General features: G+C 39.7%; 1 protein-coding gene and 1 long non-coding RNA gene across 23 annotated transcripts in view; one reads left to right on the top strand and one right to left on the bottom strand.

Moving 5' to 3' along the window:
• LMNTD1 (lamin tail domain containing 1) overlaps positions 1-21,563 on the top strand; it is a 475,396-nt gene that overhangs the window by 359,478 nt on the left and 94,355 nt on the right. The window contains exon 6 of one of the 22 annotated variants that reach the window (XR_006782293.2): positions 17,774-18,000. The exons of 19 other annotated variants lie outside the window; for them this stretch is intronic. The gene's annotated coding sequence lies outside the window, so the exon portion shown is untranslated. Of the gene's footprint in view, positions 1-12,865; positions 17,029-17,770; positions 18,001-21,563 lie in introns of those variants that run through there. 2 more of the 22 variants (XR_015721654.1, XR_015721653.1) reach the window with 2 other exon arrangements.
• LOC148107794 (uncharacterized) lies at positions 10,595-20,282 on the bottom strand. Its single transcript, XR_015721659.1, has 2 exons — positions 19,798-20,282; positions 10,595-19,703 (listed from the first exon to the last, which is right to left on the bottom strand). It is a non-coding gene; the product is annotated as an uncharacterized LOC148107794 (long non-coding RNA).

The raw sequence follows: 21,563 nt of genomic DNA, 5'->3' as shown, positions 1-21,563 counted from the left end.
TTCCACAGTTGATTGCAGGCCGTGAAATTGTTGCTGGCTAATACAAATAGTGTTAACTCCTTAGCTGGCACCTGAAGTACCAGGTGATACATGAACAAGCAAGTCTTTTAGGTTGTCAGGCTGGTAAGGAGTACCTAAAAATATCTTTGGACTACCATCATCACTACCATAAGATTTCCCATAGGAGAAGTTATATAAAATGAGAAATAGTAATAATGTCCTCTAAACCCTGCTTACAACTACTCTCTGAAACAGTTTAACTAGAAAGAGAAGTTACCCTTCTACACAAAATTCAAGAGCTAGTGAAAACTTCCAGTAAGAAGGCACTTGAATTTTATTATATTAATGATGTCAGGATAGTAGCAATACTTCCTAGGAAGATGATACAGGCAGTAACCTGATAGCTACACTAAAAAGAATATTCAACAAATATACCCAAGTATCCTTACTTAAGATGAAAAGAATATGTCAGGATTTCTTGTTGAAAAAGTGATTTTTTTTTAGAGAGAGAGAGGGAGAGGAGGGGCAGAGAGAGAGAGAATCCCAAGCAGGGGAGCCAACTCCGAGTGGCGGGGGGAGGAGGGCTCCATCTCAGGACCTGAGCCAAAATCAGAAGTGGGACACTTAACCGACTGAGCCACCCAGACACCGCATAATCTGCATTTTAAGAAGTTCCCCAGTGATTTCTGTGTGCACTCAAGTCTGAGAACATCTAGAGCAGTGGGTTTGTACTTTTGCTGCATGTAAAAATCACCCAGGTTTAAAAAATTTTTTGCCTGGATCTCATTTCTCGAAATCTTAAGAAAAAAATAGGCTAATGCCTAAGCATTAGGTTTTAGAAAGTTCTCCTACGTGGTTTTATTGCACAGGTAAGGTTGAGTACCAATGTTCCAGAGCTACACTGTTCAATATAATAGCCACTTAGCCACATGTGCTATGTAAATTTACATTACTTAAAATCAAATACAATTTTAAAATTAGTGCCTCAGTCATAGTAGCCACATTTCAAGTGTTTCATTAGCCACATGTGCAAATAGAGAACAGATATAGATCCATCGTCAGAAAAATTATATCCAAACACTTTAAGAGCATTCTGAATAACTTATTTTCTGAGAGTTTTAATTTTAGGGAGTTGATTTATACTATTCTTATAAATTATTTCCTGGGGAAGAGTGCAAAAATTGGTATTCAAAGACTAGGAAATGAGTAGGCTGTGCAAAAACATCTATATTTTGGTTGAAACTTTCTTTTCCTATCATATCAGTTCACAGTCAGTTATGCTTTTGCTATATGTAATCAGGTCAAAAGACAAATAAGAGATAGTACATATTCATGACTAAAAAATCTGGTTAGACGTGACCACTTTTGGCAAATAATTAAACACTTGAGGTATACTAGTATGAAAAATCAAGGTAGATTATATAACTAGTTAATGTAATGTCCAACTTTGTTTTAATTCTTATTAAGTTAAATTTAAATGTAGTTAATATAATTGAGTATGATGCATTGTTAGGAAGTGGTATAATGGAAGGTAACTTTGTTGTCAACAGTAGTCAGTTTCTCCATTTACTAGCCGTGTGTGACCTTTGGTTTGTCCTGATGAATGTCTTTTCTGCAACTGTGAAATACAGTTAATAAGGTTACCTACCTCATAGTATTGCTGAGGATTAAATGAAATAGTCAATGTAAGGTGCCAAACAATGCCTTAATCATATATTTATACTTTGGAACTAAATAGTTCTAATGTTGATCTTCTGCCCCCATCCATTGCTGTCTTCCTTTCTTCAGCATGAGTCAGCTCTTTTCTAGGACTGTTGACTCTTCATGCCAAATCAGTTGCTTTTCATTTTGAACTCTGTAAAACTTTCAGTCCATGCATCCCGGCTTGGCTTCCTCTACCAACACCCCTTCAGCCTGCCTTTTCTCCTTTTGGAATTCCTTTTCTTTCACCCACCATTTAAAAGTTAATACATTCTCTCTTCTACCCAGGGTGGTGAAATCTCTGAAACTGCAGCCAACGACCACTGCTTGAAGACACAGTCCTCCCCTGTGCTCTACACTCCTTAAAGCGGTCCTCACCTGTTGGCTCTTCAGATACTTCAGACTCAACATGCTTAGCCAGTGAATTCATTTTCCCTAAAACTCTCAAACCCACTATTCTTCCTGTTTCCCCTGGATTGAACTGGCACCACCATCCATCTAGTTGAGACAAAATTTTAGGAGTTTTCCTTAGTTCTCTGTTTTTCATAGTCTCAGACATTTAGTTAGTAACCTGTTCTTACTTCCTAACACTTGATCTTTTCCTTGTTCAAGACCTAAGCATCCTTTGCCTGGACAGTTGCTGTGGTCTTGGTAGCCTTTCCTTGCATGCAGTGTCAGTCACACCAGTCTAGAGTCACACTGCTCTCAGTGGGACTTCATTTCAATTATTCATGTACCTAGCCACATCGCTACTAGACAAGGTTCCTTGAAGACAAGGATCATGTCTCAGCACTGCCTCTCCAACACCATGCAGGGTCAATGAACATGAATAAACTGATGGTACCCTCAAGTGCCAGGACTTGTGAGAAACATCAATCTGTTTTAACAAATGAGAATAATACGAAGCAGGATTCTTTGAACTTGCTGGCTTAGTGGCCCTATTTCCTATTGTTTTCTTACATGGAATTTGTATAGTCTTAAGTTTTAACTGTATATGCAAGCAATTTAGATTCTTTGTAGGAAAAGATTGGTATAAGTTTTTTATTTAAAATATATTTAAGGGGCGCCTGGGTGTCTCAATCAGTTAAAAGGCTGCCTTACGCTCAGGTCATGATCTAGTGGCTCTGGGATTGAGCCCCACGTGGGGCTCCCTCCCTGCTCAATGGGGAGTCTTCTTCTTCTTCTGCCCCCCCCAGCTTGTAAATAAAATCTTAAAAAAATGTATCTATATTTAAATTCAGTTTTGAAAAAGAGTCAACGTAGTACTAGAAGTCCTAGCCAGAGCAAGAAAAAGAAAAGACATCCAAATCGGAAAGGAAGAAGTAAAATTGTCTCTGTATGCAGATGACATGATACTATATAATAGAAAACCGTAAGGACTCCACTAAAAAACTATTAAAACTAGTAAGTGAATTCAGTAAAGTTCCAGGGTACAAAATCAATATACAAAAATCAGTTGCATTTCTTTCTTTCTTCTTTTTTTCTTTTTTAAAAGATTTTGTTTATTTGAGAGAGAGGGAGAGACAAAGCATGAGCAGGGGGTAGGAGGCAGAGGCAAGAGAGAGACACTGAGCAGGGAGCCTGACAAGGGGCTTGATTCCAAGACCCTGAGATCATGACCTGAGCCGAAGGCAGACACTTAACCAACTGAGCCACCGAGGTGCCCCTGCATTTCTGTACATTAACAGTGGATTACCAGGAAGAGAAGTTAGGAAAACAATCCCATTTACAGTAGCATCAAAAATAAAAAATAAAAAAGATACTTCAGAATAAATTTAACCAAGGAGGTGAAGGATGTATACACTGAAAATATAAGACACTCATAGAAGAAACTGAAGAAGACACAAATAAATGGGAAGATATTCCATGCCCATGAATTTAATATTGTTAAAATGTCCATACCAACCAAAGAGAAGTATAGATTCAGTACAATCCCTGTCAAAATTCCATTGGCATTTTTCACAGGAAATGAACAAACAATCCTAAAACTTGTATGGAACCACAATATATCCAAAGCAATTTTGAGAAAGAAGAACAAAGCTGGAGGCATCATACTTCCTGAACTCAAACTACGTTATAAAGCTATAGTAGTCAAAACAGTATGGAATTGGCCTAAAAATAGACATATAGATCAATGGAACAGAATAGAGAGCCCAGAAATAAGCCCACACATATATGGTTTATTTTCCAGAAAGGGGCTTAGCATATATAATAGGAGATAAGGTAGTCTCTTCAATAAATTATTTTGGGAAAACTGTATTGGCATAAGGAAAAGACTAAAACTGGACACCAGTCTTACACCATACACACAAACCAACCAAAAATGCATTAAACACTTGAACGTAAGACCTGAAGGTATAAAACTTCTAAAAGAAAATGGAAGTGCTCTTTTGGATTTGACACCAAATGGAAAGGCAACAAAAGCAAAAATATACATGTGGGACTATGTCACACTAAAAAGCTCTGCTCAGCAAAGGAAATCATTAACAAAATGAAAAGGCAGCCTACTGAATGGGAGAAAATATTTACAAACTTTGTTATCTGATAAGGGGTTAATATACAAAATATATAAGTAACTGGTACAACTCAATAGGAAAAAATCCAAAGTAATTAAATGGGCAACAGACTTGAAAAGGTATTTTTCCAAAGTCGTAAAAATGGATGGGGTGCCAGGGTGGCTCTGTTGGTTAGGTGTCCATCTCTTTTGATTTCGGCTCAGGTGGTGATCTCGAGGTCATGGGATCAGGTCCCATGAAGAGTGGGCTCTGTGTTCAGCAGGGAATCTGCTTCTCCATCTCTCTCTGCCACTACCTCCCGCACCCCCCCTCCACCGCTCGCACACTCTTTCTCTCAAATAAATAAATCTTTAAAAAGGGGGGGGGCACCTGGGTGTCTCAGTCAGTTAAGTGTCTGCCTTTGGCTCAGGTCATGATCTCAGGGTCCTGGGATTAAGTCCCTGGTCAAGCCCTGTGCTCGGCAGGGAGTCTGCTTCTTCCTCTGTGCTCCCTCTTTCTTGCTCTCACTCTCTCTCAAGTAAATAAAATGTTTTTTTTAAGAAAAAGACATAAAAATGGCCATTTTCATGGTACATGAAAACGTGCTCAAGATCACAAATCATCGGTAAATGCAAAGCACAATGAGGAGTCACCTCACCCTGTTAGGATGGCTGTTATCAAAGAGACAAGGAAGAACAAGTGCTGGGGAGGGTGTAGAGAAAAGAGAACCCTGGTGCACTGTTGGTGGGAATGTAAACTGATTTAGCCTCTATGGGAAACAGTATAAAATTTCCTCAAGAAATTAAAAATAGACCTACCATGTGATCCAGCAGTCCCACTTCTGAGTATATATCTAGAGGAAACAAAAGCATCATCTCGAAGAGATGCCTGCACTCCCATGTTCCTTGCTGCATTATCACAATAGCCAAGGTATGAAAACAACCCAAGTATCTGTCAGTGGATGAATGGATCCCCCCCCACGCACACACACACTGAAATATGGTTAGCCTTTAAAAAGAAGAAAATCCTGTCTATTTTTAACAGGGTGGATGAAGCTGGAGGGCATTATGCTAAGTGAAATAAGCCGGACAGAGAAAGACAAATACTGCATGGTATCACTTACATGTGCAATCTTAAAAAAAAAGTTGAACTCACAGAAACACAGTAGAAAAGCAGCTGCTGAGAGATGGGAAGAACAGGGAGGGTTAAAAGGATATACACTTTTAGTTATAAGATAAATAAGTTCTGAGGATATGACGTATAACACAGTGACTATAGTTGATAACACTATATTGTATAATTGAAATTTGCTAAGAGTGGGACTTGAATGTTCTCAACCCCAAATGCGGTGATGGGTGTGTTCATTGAATCAGTGGAGGAAATCCTTTACAGTGTATATGTGTATTAAACCATCACGTTGTACACTAAATATCTTATAGTTCTGTCAGTTATACCTCAAAGCTGATAAAATTAGTTTTTAGTAAAAAAGAGTGATACATTAATGAATTTCTTAAAACATTGAAATGGTACAAAAGCCTATACAATGAAAAGATCTCCTCATTAACCATTGGTCATATGTATCTTTCCAAAAATACTTTGCGCATATATAACCATCACCTGTATGCATACATTTCCTTCTTCCTAGTAAATTACCTTATGTCAGCCTGATTTCCCCAACCTCTAATCCAGTTTTATCTGTTATAATAAATGCATCATTATTCGCTGAAATTTTGCCCACACCAAAATCCTGAGTCTTTTTAGCTTCCTGCTTTTCCTTTGCTTCATACTGTTCTACCTAACAGTAGTTCTGTTGATTTTGCTATCAGCTTAAATCTGGAGTCTGGGGTCACCTGGGTGGCATAGTCAGTTAAGCATTGGACTCTTGGTTTTGGCTCAGGTCATGATTTCAGGGTCATGAGACCGAGCCCCGCATCAGGCTCTGTGCTCATGATGCAGGCTGCTTGGGACTCTCTCTCTCTCCCTCTCCCTTTGCCTCTCCCCACCACTTGCTTGAGCTCTCTCTCTTTCTCTCTGTCAAGTAAATAAATCTTTAAAAAATCTGGAATCTGTCCACTTCTGTTTCATCCCTTGCCCTGCTGTGGCTTTAGTCCAAACCGTCATAGCATAACTGCATTATTGTAGTTCTGTTCTAAGTCATCTCCTTGCTTTTCTTTGTGCCATCTAATCCATGTGCCAGCAGCCTGAGTAATTTTAAAACACATTCAGATCCTGTCATTTTTCAGCTTAAAAGCTTTCCCATTTCTTGTCAACAGAGTTAGAGACTTCCTGTCTCAGTTTTATAAGGCCCTACATGATCTCTCCTGCCTGTTCCATCAAACTGCATTTCACTGGGCTTACTCCACTCCTGCCATAATTACAGGACTCCCTTCAGTTCCTCAGACTGTTAAAACTCAGAGCTTTCAACTATAGTTTCATTTGCCTGGAAAGCTCTTTCTAATACTTTCTTTTTATGCTGGATGCTTCACCTTCTTTAGGTCTCAGATTAAATGTCATCTCATCAAGACTTACGTTTTCAGTTATTCTCATGTTACCCTGATTATTTCCATAAAAATGTATAGTAGGGATACAGCAATGGAATAGGGTTCCTACCCTTCATGTATATAACAGTGTGGCAGTCCATTCCTTTTGAATAGTACTAGAAGAATGACAGTTGGCAATGCAAACGTCTGGAGAAAATGGAGGGTTTTGGGTTGAGGAAACAAGCATGAAGGCTGTAAGGCCAGGTGCAAGCTTGGCATGTTAGTGGACTAACAGTGAATCCAGGGGGCCTGATGTAAGCCAAGGGGAACTAGTTGGAGTTAAGACCTGAAATTGTGGGAAGGCCACAATCTTCTAAGATCATTTTGGACATAAGTTTGAATTTTATTCTGACTGTGATGGCAGTCATTTAAATGGATCCCTTATACCAGAGAGATTTCAGGCCTAAGAGGGAAAGGAAGAAGAAAACTAGGTGGTGTAGATAGAGGTAGTGAGACTCGATTAGGTGTTTGATCTTTTAAAGGTAGAGACAACGGATTCCTGTTGGATTGGATGTGTGATGCAAGAGAGAAGAGTTGAGGATGATACTTAAGGATTTTGTCCTGAGTGTCCGAAAGAATGGAGGTAAAAGTACCCTTTACTGAGATGGGCAAGACTCGGGGAAGAATACTTGTGGGATGGATGCTATCTATATTGTTTTGGGAAACATTAAGTTTGACATGTTTATTAGACAGTGGTTACTGTATAGAAAGTTGGATATAAAGTCTTAAGTTTTTAAAAGAATTTACAAGGGTGTGATGAGGGATATCTTTTGTATTTCGCTCCCCCCCCCAAGTGATCTCATCCTTTCTCATAGCTTTAAGAACACCCTATTCTCTGAAGGTTCCTAAAATTATATCTCCCATCTAAAACTCCAGTTGTTCATAGTTTTATGAAAGCAGAGTAGTCTTCCCCATTCGCCACCATGTCACTTTCCTATTTATGAAACGGAGTAGACACAAATGTTTACTGAATGAATAAATATAGAAATCTTCTATCTCCATACAGTGCATTGTAGTACATTGTATGGATATTACCATAATTTTGCTCTTGGTGCATATTTAGGTCTTTTCATGCTGATTATAAAACTATGTATGAACATTATGAAAATGGTATGTACATTTGATAATTTCATAAATTTTGCCAGTTTATCTTAAAAAGAGTTGGTGCCATTTCAGAGAATGTTTGTTCCATAAGATTTTAGCAGTACTGTATTATCCACATTTTCATTTAGAATAGTTTATTCTGTGAAAAAACGGATACATCAACTCTACAGTCTCCTTCCCAGAAAGGATAATGAGATGACTGGCATAAGATATATATTTTGGTGTTAGAAACATTTGCTCAATATGAATCTAAAGTTTGGTAACCTTTTTGGTCTACATGAGTTTTATATCATCAGAATTGTGGAAGCTGAGCCTGTCTAAGAGATCTATCTGGTGTTCTCTAATCTGGGCTAATAAAGGGTTGGCATTAAGTACACATATGTAGGTGCCAGGCATCAGGCTTGTTAAGTTCTGGCATTGCTGTTCAATAGCACTGTGACCTCAGGTGGTTATCTCTTTTTTTCTTTTATCTTATTTCTAGAGTGGACAAGTTGAGATAATGCATGTAAAGTTTAGTACAGTGTTTGCCACATAGTAAGAGCACGATATGAGTTTGCTAATACTGTCATCAATTGAAACACTATACTTTTGAACTTTTGTACCAATGTGTAAAGTACTTTTTAAATGGAAAGAATAGAAAGTTTATACTTAAATTTATACTCTAAGAAAAGGCCAACTTCTGTTTTCTTATTGGTAGGTAAATAAGAATTTCAGTTAAATGCCTAGCTTCTTTTTAGTTTGAAGAGTAAGAATGCTGAAAATCTGGTCAACAGGTAATATACTTGTGTAATTTTTTTTACTGTTTTTGTTGGGGGGCTAGGGCTACTTTTACCAACTAAGAAAGAAGTGCAGTGACTTACATGAAATTTTTAAAAATTGGCCTTTCCCCCCCTTTTTTGTGAGCCATCTGAGCAGAGCTAAGCTGTGATTTCAGCAAGGAGGCAGAAAATTTGATGTTGCTGCTGGATTTGAGAGACAAACTGTTAGTGGCTTTTAATAGCTTCTGCTTAGAAAAATATATAATAAACAGCTTCCAAGATGTTCCCCAATGGTCCTTGTCCCCTCCCACTCCAAATCAGGACTACCTATCTAACCTATAAAATGCTGCGGAACGGACAGCATGTTGACTTCTGAGGCTAGGACATGAAGGCCATTATGACTTCTTCCTTGGTTTCTTGGACCCTGTGTTGTGAGTGATGATCACGTGGTGTGAGGATGCTTACGCAGCTTTGTAGAGAGACTCATGTGAAGAGGAACTGACTCTAGCCAACACCCAGCATTACCCTGCCAGCCACCTCAGAAATGTGGATTCCCTAGCCCCAGTTAGTCCTTCAAATGACTGAAACCGTAGCCAACATCTGATAACAAGCTTATGAAGGACCCTAAGCTAGAATAGTCCATGCCAGACTGCCCCAAATTCCTGATCCCTCAAAACTGTGTGACATAATACATGTTTGTTGTTATTTTAAGCCACTAAGTTTTATGGTAATGTGTTAAACAGCAATAGATAGCTGGTCCAGAATGATTTATGATTAGTTTTTAAATGTTGGAAAATACCAAAAATTTTTTTAAAGATTTTATTTATTTGAGAGAGAGCACGAGCGGAGAGGCGGGGAGGGCAGAAGGAGAGGGAGACGCAGACTCCCCCACTGAGTAGGTAGCCCAACCACGTGGGGCTTGATCCCAGGACCTTGGGATCATGACCTGAGCCAGCATCAGATGCTTAACCGACTGAGCCACCGAGGTGCCCCCAAAATATCAAATTTTTAAAAAGTTGTGACCTGTTCCTTTGTTATTTATAGTTCTATAATATCTCCATGCTAAAGGTGATCTTTTCTGTTGATGTTTAAATTTTTGCACTGATCTGTATATCCTTAAATGCAGAAGAAAGATGAACCCCACACCCTTGGGGTCTAAAGTAGCGGTTCTCAAAAGCATATGGCACTGCTACCCCTGGGGAACAGGTTTGGTTTTAACGATAACTGGAGAGGGCTACTCACATTTAGAGAGTCAAGGATGCTAAATAGTCCTCCCTTTTTTCCTGTCTCCGTACTACGTTGGGAGGAGGAAAGGAGAGAGTTCCCAGAACTCTACCATGTTCCTGGGCAAGACCTACTTCCATCCTTTCCTCAAAACCCTCTTTCTATCTATTCAGTTGTCTTATTTGAACTGATCTATTTGACCCTTTATTCATGTTGGTGTGAGTCACTTTAAGACTCCTAGGCCATCCCTCATTTCCTAAACCACTGCTACTCAAAGCATAGTCCCTGTCTAGAGCAAGATAAGGAGCTTTTACCAGAATATGAACCAGTTATGTCACTAAGTATGCTCTTTAGTTCAGTTGACTGTTTTTTCCATAATAACTTTCTCAGTGAAGAAATAGTACATTGATTTACACCCTTCCTAAGTGAAGAAACACCCACAGTGCCTTCCGTAGCTCACCATCCTCAGTCGTAAGCAAAATTTCCTGTATCGTTAGTTTCTTTTGAATGTTTCTGACACTTTTGGTTCTGAGACTAGTTCTTTCATGAGGACACTGCTTCCTTGTAGCTTACAGTGGTGGCTGTTTTCACTACTGCAGCCCTCTTACCCCTGGGCCTAGAACTGGGGTTGGTATCGTACTTATTCCTCATTGTCACTTCTAGACCTTTCTACCTTCTTCCTCTTTAAACCCCCCCAAGTTCTGAATTCATGATCAGTGCTTTTTTTTTTTAAGATTTTTTTTTTATGTTTGGTTTTTTTTTTTAAGTTTGGTTTTTTTTTTAAGATTTTATTTTATTTATTTGAGAGAGACGGAGAGAGAGAACTAGCAAGGAGGAGGGGTAGAGGGAGAAGCAGGCTCCCCCAAGGCAGACTGAGCCACCCAGGCGCCCTGCTTTTTTTTTTTTTTAACAAAGGTGGATTTTTTTGTTTTGTTTTGTTTTGTTTTAAGAGAGGGAGAGAGTTGGGGGGAGCGGCACAGGGAGAAGGAGAGAGAGAACCAAGCAGGCTCCATGCCCAGTGCAGAGCCTGACGCAGGGCTCCATCTCACAACCCTGAGATCATGATCTGAGCTGAAATCAAGAGTCAGGCACTTAACTGACTGAGCCACCCAGGTAACCCTTCATGATCACTGTTTGTTTCTCTTGTTATAGTCCTCTCTATACCTTCCTTGTTATACACCCGCTTATTACTCGAAGATTCAGTTCACCGTCCTACTCTAATACTCCTAATACTCATATCTTGGTCACTATCTGTAATACTCTAGTCCCTCAGTTCCTAGCCCTCCCCTCTTCCATTGAACTTGTTTTTTCTACTTTAGCCATTCATTCACATGTTCATCCTTCAGGCCAGAGCTTACCATATGGGAGGTCATGAATGAGCAGTTGGCCTGAGAAACAGTTGGCCACACACCTGGGTAGGCCTGAGTCAGCAGGAAGAAATAGGTCTGTAGTCCCTGAGAAGGCTGTACAAGTATGTATTAGTACTTCTAAGTATGACACAATGAAAAACAGCCTCAACCTTGTCATTTACTAACAACCGTAGAATCTCCAACACCAGCTTACTCTGTCAATCTTCATCTCTCCAGGATTTACATGCACTGATTTTTCACCTTTTTAAGTTAACTCAATGCTCAGTGTGGGGCTCAAACTTATGACCCCAAGATCGAGAGTTGCACATTCTACCACCTGAGCCAGCCAGGCTCCCCAAAGGCCTCAGTTTTTTCCTGGCCAGAGGCTGCCCCTCAGTTCCTCACCTCATGAGCCTTCCAACACTGCCGCTTGCTTTATCCAAGTAGTCTAGCGAGAAAGTCTTTCAACAAGACAGAACGATGTGAATGTAGTCACAGAAGTGTCATTTTGTGACCATTGCTTTGTTTTGTTGGTTAGGAGCAAGTCACAAATGCTGCTCACATTCAAGGAGAGTGTGATATGGGGCTTGAGTTCCAGGCGACAGGGGTCATTTGGGAAGAATGGGTGCATGTTAGAATCAGCATGCCACACTTTTTTTTTTTTGGTTCTTTCTCTGACATTTCTATCCAATCTTGGTTAAAACCAACTCTTCTTACTCCGTGTATGTCTGGATTTGCTGCAAAACTGAATGTGACTGAACAAAAATATATGTATGACCATACTTAACTGGTCTCACTTAAATTTATCACCACTGATTTGGGGAGCTGTCATTATCACTCTGCAGTCTTACTGAGTTTCCCTGCATGACCTTCTGATAGATGTGATACCCGTATTTTCTTCTAGTTTTCATGGTTGGTATTTTAAGTATTTAACTCTTTAATCCCCATGATACATGGTAGAAATCAAAACCCTCCCCCTAAATTTTTAACCAATTATTGCAACACATTGAATTGTCTACTTTTATCATGGATAAAAATACCACCTTTATCCTAAATTCTTTTATATAGCTGAATTTGCTTTTAGGTTTTCCATTCTCTTCCATTTTATCTAATGCCAGTGTGATACTTTTTTTAATCACACTTTTTTATGGTTTTATCATATGCCTTATTATCTGACCATCCTAGTTCCTCTTTTCTTTTTCAAATTCTACTCAGCCATTCTCCTAAGTGGTGAACCATGGCAGTATAGTAGAATATTAAATTTGGTGGAATCAATTTGCTTTTTTCAAAGTGTTTTTTTTTCAATACCCTAATATTTTGTTATTTAAAACTTACAGCAAAGTAGCGCAGATTGAGTTTTGATCTGCAAGGAGCCCTTAAAGTCAGTTGTGTTAATAACAGGTTGTTCCATGGTGAAAACTACAAATTTCTTTTTCGTAGTTCCAGAAAATAGGGCACTTGTGCATCAGAAAGTGTAATTGAGAAATTCATGTTTTCTTTAGGAAAGGTTTTGAAATGTCCCATGTTAAAAATAAAATAACAACCTTTCAAGTACTGTCTTCGGCTAATGATAACTAGCTTGTTCTGTCTTAGCCTTGGGGTAGAAGTCCATTTATTATGACAGCAATATGATATAAGCTGAATGAAATTCTTCTCTTACAATAAATACTAACAAAAATATCACTGTGTTATAGATAACTTCTTACTCTTCTACATCTGGGGCCCATGCTGTTATCACAATATGGAAAGCAGATTGTAAGTGGTAGTCTTCCATATAAAAAACAAATAAGCAAAAATTTTTCTAATGCAACATTGAGATAAGAATAATATAACAGTTTGTGTAATGCATGTTTATGTTTTTAATCCTTGTAATACCATTTGCTCCCTATCTGATCAAATTATTTAATTCGAATTTATAATTATTATTAATTTTTAGTTTGATCTTAGGGTGCCTGGGTGGCTCAGTCGGTTATGCGTCTGCTCAGATTATGATCTCAGAGTCCTGGGATGAAGCCCTGCGTCAACTCCCTGCTCAGCAGGGAGTCTGCTTCTCCCTCTACCTCTGCTGCTCCCCCCTGCTTGTGCCCGCTCTGTCTCTCTCTCTCTCAAAAATAAATAAATAAAATCTTTAAAAAAAACCTTTTTTTTTAGTTTGATCTTGTTTGCTTTGTCTAGCCCTTTCTGTACTTGTTGGGTCTTAGGATCTAGCCCAGTTTTCTTCCCTTACATGTGATATTTGGGTAATTCATTTGCAATCCCATTTCATTTGTAAAATTCTATAGTTTTGTAATTTTTTCGTTTTTAATCTGCAGCCTGATTTTGGCCAGGACATAGTCACTGAAGCATAAATTCCGTGATGGCAGGGATTTTGTTCCCTCTGTTCTCATCATCTAGAACAGTGCTTTGCACATGCATGCTCAATAAACACTTCTTTAAAGGATGGATATAAACATGCATTTGCCATGTGACCCAGTTATTGCACTCATGCATATTTATTCCAGAGAAAATTGGTACATGAACATATGTAGCACTTCCATTATAGTCTTCCATCTGGAAGTAACTCCGATGTCCTTCAGCAGGCAAGTGGTTAAATGAACTAGTACTGTGGAATATTGTGCAGTGACAAAAAGGCCTGAACTACGTGTGGACATATGTGTATACAAATGAGTGCATGTAAAACTGATGAGCTGAATGTAGTGAATGAAATGGTACCAATGTCGAGTTCCTGGTTTGGATCAATCTTATACTATAGTTATGCAAGATGTTACCATTGGAGGAAACTGGGTGAAGAATACACAGGACCTCCCTGTATAGTTTTTTGCAACTTTCTATAAATCTATAATTATTTCAGAATAAAAAGCTTATAAAAAATGAAAAAGCCTAATTAGTGCTTAGGCACATCCTGATCATGCACAGAATTAAAGCTACAGGGTTATTATTACCAGATATTCTTTGAAAGCACTGTTTAAAAGATGTAGTAGTTTGCATGTGTTCTTTCATTAAGGAGCAGATTTCTAGTGTTTATGGTTCATATTGTTCTTTATCTGCCCAATCCAATTTTGGGTACTTAATCTTAAAACTCCTCAAAGAAACAAAACATCTCACTTTTCAGAATTTCTTAATTTCAGATAAAGCTGGTATGTTTGAATAATAATGACCTGGAGCTTTGTGAAAATGTCATGAACTATGCATTACCATCCATCAGTTTTAAAAGAAACCAATGTAAACATGAAAAAAGTAGAAAGAGAGCCACCCTCTCTCACCGTAGGCATGATTACTTCTCTGTTACTCGTATACAAAAGTATGAATCATCTGACCAAGGATGCTAACTAGACAACCATTTTTTGTACCTTAGAAACATGGTTCCCTGCACCAAGGAGTGTGGTCTGATGATGTTGTTTTTATATTAACCCTTGTCATATGATAGGTTAGAACTTATACTAATTAAGCACAGATTCTAAAAAGTACAGTTTTCATTTTAGTTTCCTGTTGGATATTGCCAATTTTGGTAAGATTCTGCAGAGTGGTATGACCTAGATCCCTAAAAAATCTCCACGGTCATCATCATCCTAGAGCTTATATTTTAGGAAAAGGATTCAGAGCAAGGATGCAATTTCTTGCCAAAAATACAGAAAAAATGGAAGAGTTAGAGAAAAGAAAAAAGGAAACTGCATACAATCAAAATAATTATAGTTGCTGGAACACCTGGGTGGCTCAGTCAGTTCAATGTCCGACTCTTGATCTAGGCTCTGGTCTTGACCTCAGGGTCATGAGTTTGAGCCCTGTGTTGGGTTCCACACTTGGTGTGGGGCCTACTTAAAAAAAAAAAATTATAGCTGCTTCTCCCCCTCCCCCCTTTTTTGTTACCCTCCTATTGGCTTAATTAAACAACTCCTTAATCGAGGAGCATCCAGTATAGCAAGTAGAGGGGAGTTCCTATAGCTGCCCCTTGATAGTGACTTTTCAGATTCTTAATAATCTTCGTGACTAAAGTGCTATGTGTACCCTCCACACTTTTCAAGTCTTCGGTGTAGGAAATCTGACTTCTCATGTGGGTTTTCAAATACGCAACCTAATGCAACTCTTTTCTTGAAGCAGATTCTTGAGAAGCATCTCACACTTTCAACAACATAAGCAGAGCACGGACATTCATGAAAGTTGCCTTTATGAAGGGTCACCTGTATTTGCATTAGTAACAACTTAGTGTGTGCTATTCAGTTGTTTCTCAGGCTGGATTTACCTGGGAACACAAATACAAACCAAACAGGAAACAGATTTCCCCCAAACAAACAAAACCCTCTGCCACTAGGGCCCACTGTCTTTACAATTTCCATGTTTAAGGGGCGCCTGGGTGGCTCAGTCGTTAAGCGTCTGCCTTCAGCTCAGGGCGTGATCCCAGAGTCCTGGGATCAAGCCCCGCATCGGGCTCCCTGCTCCACTGGGAAGCCTGCTTCTCCCTCTCCCACTCCCCCTGCTTGTGTTCCCTCTCTTGCTGGCTGTCTCTCTCTGTGTGTCAAATAAATAAATAAAATCTTTTTAAAAAATTTCTATGTTTAATACAAGGGAGGTCCATGGACTAGTTCACGGGTAAATCACTCCCTCTTTCACCCCAGATTGTTCTTGCCTATGGGGATAGCCTGCATGCTATATACCCAGTATCCCATGACTTGCCAAGAACTGCTCCTTAGATGTTCTTTCTATAAGGGGTGTTCTCACCCCACTCCTATTACTCTGCTTGCTCATTTCTCTTTTCTAATTCAGCCCTTTCAAATACTCGAGTGGGGAAAGAAGGGAATAACCTTTCCTCCTCCATGTTATACTCCATTAAACCACATATTATACCTTAGCGTGGTTTAGCTCATTTCTTTTTAGCACTGAGTAATATTCCATTGTCTGAATATACCACACTTTACTTATCCACTCATCTAAACAAGCATGTACAGGTTTTTCTGTAGTCATAAGTTTTCAGTTCCTTTGAGCAAATACCAAGGAACGTGATTGCTGGATCATATGCTAAGAGTATGTTTAGTTTTGTAAGAGAATGCCAAACTCTCTTTCAAAGTGTGTATATCATTTTGGATTCCCACTAACAACAGATGAGAGTTCTTACTGCTCTGCATCCTTGCTAGCATTTGATGTTGTCACTGTTCTAGATTTGGCCATTCTTATATTGCTTTGGCTATTCGAGGTCTTCAGTGGTTCCATACAAATTTTAGGATTGTTTTTTCTAGTTCTGTGAAGAACGTTGTTGGTATTTTAATAGGCATTGCATTAAATCTGCAGATTGCTTTGGGTAGTATAGACATTTTAACAATATGTGTTCTTCCCATCCATGAGCATAGAATGTCTTTCCACTTCTTTGTGTCATCTTCAATTTCTGTCCTACATTGGGTACTCCTTTCATCCAGACACCTTGGGGACACTAAAGAATGCAAGACATAAGCTGGCCCAGAGCAGATGAGTTGTGCAGCAGGTGCAAGCTGTGCTTTAAGAAGCTCCGCTGCTTTGGTCATAGGATCCAGTAGACCCTATGCTATTAATGGTGTCAGTGGTGGGGAAAAGTGGTACTGTGGATCTTAGTGCAAGCTCCAGTAGGAGAATCATAGTGCAGGCCCTTGGGGTTCTGATATTGATTCTCCACCAGAAGCTTGCCTGTAGAGGAGTCCTATAGTAGACAGAGATGAAGAAATGACTTGGTCTTAGTATTCCTTCTGAGCTCAGTCATTGGCTGGGCACAGCCTGGTAGGCACAAGGCCTCAGTGTGAGCACTATGGTGGATATGAAAATGTAGCAGCTAGCTGCATTCTGAGCTATAGCTCAATTGTGTTCTCATGTTAGGTCCTTTTTTTTTTTTTAAGATTTTATTTATTCATTTGTCATAAAGAGTGAGAATGCACAAGCAGGGGGAGCGGCAGGCAGAGGGAGAAGCACGCTCCCCACTGAGCAAGGAGCCTGATGTAGGACTCAATCCCAGGGCCCTGGGATCATGACCCGAGCAGAAGGCAGATGCTTAACCAACTGAGCCACCTAGGCACCCCCATGTTAGGTCCTCTTGAAGACAAATCTGAACAGTGCAACTCCATGGCCTCTATATTAGTCTGGGTCCAATTAGAAGACAGGAATGATATAGTAGTTTTTTTTAAGATTTTATTTATTTATTTGATAGAGAGAGAGGCAGCGAGAGAGGGAACACAAGCAGGGGGAGTGGAAGAGGGAGAAGCAGACTTCCCAGTGGAGCAGGAAGCCCGATGCAGGGCTCAATCCCAGGACTCTGGGATCACGCCCTGAGCTGAAGGCAGATGCTTAACTACTGAGCCACCCAGGCGCCCCAAGGAATGATATCGTATTTTAAACAGTGGAAATTTAATATAAAGAATTACTAAACTATGATGAGAAAGTAATTAAAGGATGGAAAGATAATTCTGAAGGGTACCCTAGGGCTGAAAGAGAGCACCCCAAAAGGGCTAACTTGGGCAGGGGGTTCAAAGTTGTTGAAGAAGGTGTGATTGCAGCACAGTGAATGGCAGAGAAGTTTGAGTCCTGTGTGTCTGACTTCCTCTGTGTATCCAATTGCCAATCTTAACTCATTTGTGTCATAGCAGATTGTTGCTGTTTATCTGGAGATTGAGCCCTGGCCCTGGCCCATGTTGTGGTGTGCTGCTGCTCTTCTTGTTCCTTCTGCACCAACATCAGAAGTACTCTGCCCTAGCTGCGTACAGCCAGAGCACGCAGTCCCGCCCCCAGCCAGTGACCCTTCGAAAATGGATACCATGCCCCTAGCAAATGCTCTTGACACGCTACTCTCTCTGTGCACCCAGTCCTCAGCCTTAACTCTGCTGTATCCTTAAGGTGTCTGTTGCATCCTGCTGCACGTGGATATGATACACTGGAGGCCTAGCACTGCTCTGCTGGTAGGGGGGCTCGTTGTGCCCTGACATTCTCTATACATCCATTTGTCAGACGGGGTTCCCTGTGCTCCTGAAGGACATTTCCTGCTTGCATGATGACTAGCATGGACCAGCTTTGGCCTGGGCAACTCAGTGGACTGTGACCACACCTCCTTCAATGAGTTCTGAATCCCAGCCTTGGGAGTCAACCATTTGGGCAATCTTTCTTGGGTAACCTTATACCCTAGGGCATTTGGATTTCTCTTTTCACCTTTATAGTTGATCTACTGTTATAGTTAAGAATTTTTTTTAAAAGACTTTATTTATTTATTTGTCAGAGAGAGAGAGGCAGAGGGGCAGGCAGAGGGAGATGCAGGCTCCCTACCAAGCAGGGAGCCCAACAAGGGACTCGATCCCAGGACTCTGGGATCATGACCTGAGCCAAAGGCAGTCGCTTAACCAACTGAGTCCCCCAGGCATCCCAATAATTTTTCATATTAAACTTTCCCTGTTCAAATTACTAAGCGGTTTCTCTCCTGATTGGACCTTCAGTGATACAATATATCCCTTCTTTCTGGAATGTGCTTCTCCCCCTCTCACTGGCGAACCCCTATTCATTCTTTAGGTTTTAGCTTTGATACTGCTTCTTCCTGTGCGTCACTCCCTGACTCACTACCCTTACCTTCACATGATTCCATAGGCCCTTTTGTGCTCACCCTAAATGTGGCATGAAATATAAAACTCGCCTCACTCCGTGAACACCAGAATGTTATGTCTGTTGTTTCCTCATTGACTCTCACAATTCCAGAATAAAGGTTTTCAGTACATGTTTCTGTTTGAACTTTATGGTCCCCTCAATGGGGTTCTTCAGGGTCAGAGATCTCCAGTAGACACTGGCAGATCATCCTCCACACACTTGAACACTCATATTCTAATCATGGTTTAATTACAATGTAGTTTTAGTTTTCCTCAGTAGATACAGTGGGATGCAAGGGAAGACATGTCCAAAAGAATGAATGAACCAGTTATGGAAAAGTGTTTGATGAATGTCTTGGTAACTCTTAAGAGGAGAAAACGTTTGTAACAACGCTGAACTGGAATTGGAAAACCTGAGCTAAGGGATTTGTTAAGGCATTCATATCTCAGTTGTTTTTCATCATAAAACAGATATTACTCTAACACATTATTAATTCCATTAGTATAACTATCAAATGAGTATGCAGCAAAACTGAACCAGGGCATCTTTGAGCTTTAGATGGGGATGGGAGTTCTAATCAAGAACTTTCTAGAGAATGTCTGTTCTGGATCTGACGTTAGTTTGCACAGAAGCCTGGGAGTCAGAAATCTTAGGTTTCAATTGATTGTGAGAAACTCTTTGGGTATCCACATAGCATCTGACCAAGGAACACAGAAGCTCAGAGTTGGCCTATCATACACTGTTTGAGTATCTCTGATCTATAGAAAAACACTAGAGTCCCCCAAATTCTGCAACTTACCTAGAGTCCTGGTGTGTGGTTCTTATCTCCTTATAGCCTGGTAATGTCTTTGACCCTCATTCCAGGTTGCATTAGGAAATGTCAGAGTCTTCTGTTCAAATGTCACTACAGAGAGCCTTTACTGGTCTCATAAGTCACCCTGGGGAATTCTGAGGAGACAAATAAAAGACAAAGGTAATTTTCCAGCTGGCACCTGTAGGAGACAAATATTTGTTGATCATAGTGGAAACCATTGACACACACCAAAACCGTTTGTCTAGCTAAGCTGGATCGGCCTGAGAAATGGTTTGTTGTTGTTTCTGTTTCTGTTTCTTTGTTGTTGTTCATTGCTCTTTCACCAGTGAAGACACCCATTCTGAAACTAGTTACCTCCTCAGCAGGGACCCTCGTGCTCTCCAGAGCTCTGTATGTCATTCCAGCAGCAATTTCGGCTGAAGATGCAGACCCTTGATTTCTGAGTTGCTAATTCCAAACAACTTCTTGTCAAATCATTCAACATACAGACACAAAATGACATTAAATTGCCCCTGAAGAATAAGTACCTAAATTTATATCCATGTATTTGCCTTGCCGTAAAAATAGACACCAAACTTTCAAATTTTGCTGGTGTATCTTGTGCAACAGTGGTTTCTGTTAGTTTTTATTTTGGTTAATTTTTTTTTTAAGTAAGCTCCATGACCAATGTGAGGCTTAAACTCATAACCCCAAGATCAAGAGTTGCATGCTCTACCAACTGAGCCAGCCAAGGGCTCCTACTTTGGTTAATTCTTAAAATCATTAACAAATGTAATAGGAATCTGGTGAGTTTTGGGTTAGCTGGTTTTGTATTAGCTGTTGTCATGGGTCTGCTCCTGTTCCTGTCTGTCTGCTTCATCCACAATATCAGGTATAGTTCAGTTGTAAGTACTGGATCAAGTACCACATTAAAAGGAGTTTCTGTAGACACTCAGTATACAGCCTATATGTATATATAAGCCACATGACCCATCTTGTTTGCATTTTACTTGATTTTTTTTTCAATTGCATCATACCATTCTTCAATATTAAATCTTTCTGGTGAAATATTTACCATCCAATTTGTGCCTTCCCTAAGCACCTGCCAGAAACTGACAACTTCTGTTAACAAAACTGTAGCTTAAAAAGGTTTTCACTCTGTTGCCAAATAAATATACTGGTATCGAAACAATAACCGTTTACAAATTATAATGGAAAAACATACCATCACACTAGAAAAATGAAAAAGCCCATATATAAATATAGCAAAAACAATACAAAGAAAAAAAAGAAGTATGCAGGATTTATATAAGGAAAAAGACTACCAGAAGCTAATGAGACTTAAACTGAAAGACATAACATGTATCTAGGTACACCAATTCAAGATTGATTCTGCTAAAATTAATTCTCTTAACCTAATTACAGACAAATTCTCACTGTGAATTCTTTTAATTTGGCATAGTGATTAAAAATTCATCTCAAATAATGTAGAGGTAAATATTGCCAAGAGAATACTGAAAGAGAAGATTAGGAAGGGGAACTATAGATCTGTAATGGATATCAAAACATATTTTATAAAGAAGTTAAAATAGTAGAGTACGGACATAAGAAGAAGACTACCAGTCAACTGAACAGAACACAAAACCCAGAAACAGAAAAAACCATACCTGAGAATTTAATAATGGTGAAGTGGAATTTTAAATTACATGAAAAAAGATGGATTAGTTATGACAAGCAAATAACTATTTTTTAGAAATTTCTTAAAAGTTGGAGCACCTGGGTTAGGCATCTGACTCTTCATTTCAGCTCAGGTTATGATATCAGGGTCCTGAGATCAATTCCTGCCCCCCCCCCAGCCCCCGCTCCGTGCTTGGGGTGGAGCCTGCTTAAGACTCTCCTCCTCTCTCCCTCTTCCACTCCTGCTGCCCCTCCCCCCATCTTCTCCCCACCCCCATTCTCTCAGAAAAACCCAAAAAAACAAAACAAAAGAACTTATATGTTGCACCATGCTCCAA

This window comes from Ursus americanus, chromosome 25 (genome assembly GCF_024610735.1).
Source record: "Ursus americanus isolate L20-20 chromosome 25, mUrsAme1.1.p, whole genome shotgun sequence".
Classification (NCBI taxonomy): domain Eukaryota; kingdom Metazoa; phylum Chordata; class Mammalia; order Carnivora; family Ursidae; genus Ursus; species Ursus americanus.
This window is presented reverse-complemented; position numbering and strand designations above follow the sequence as displayed.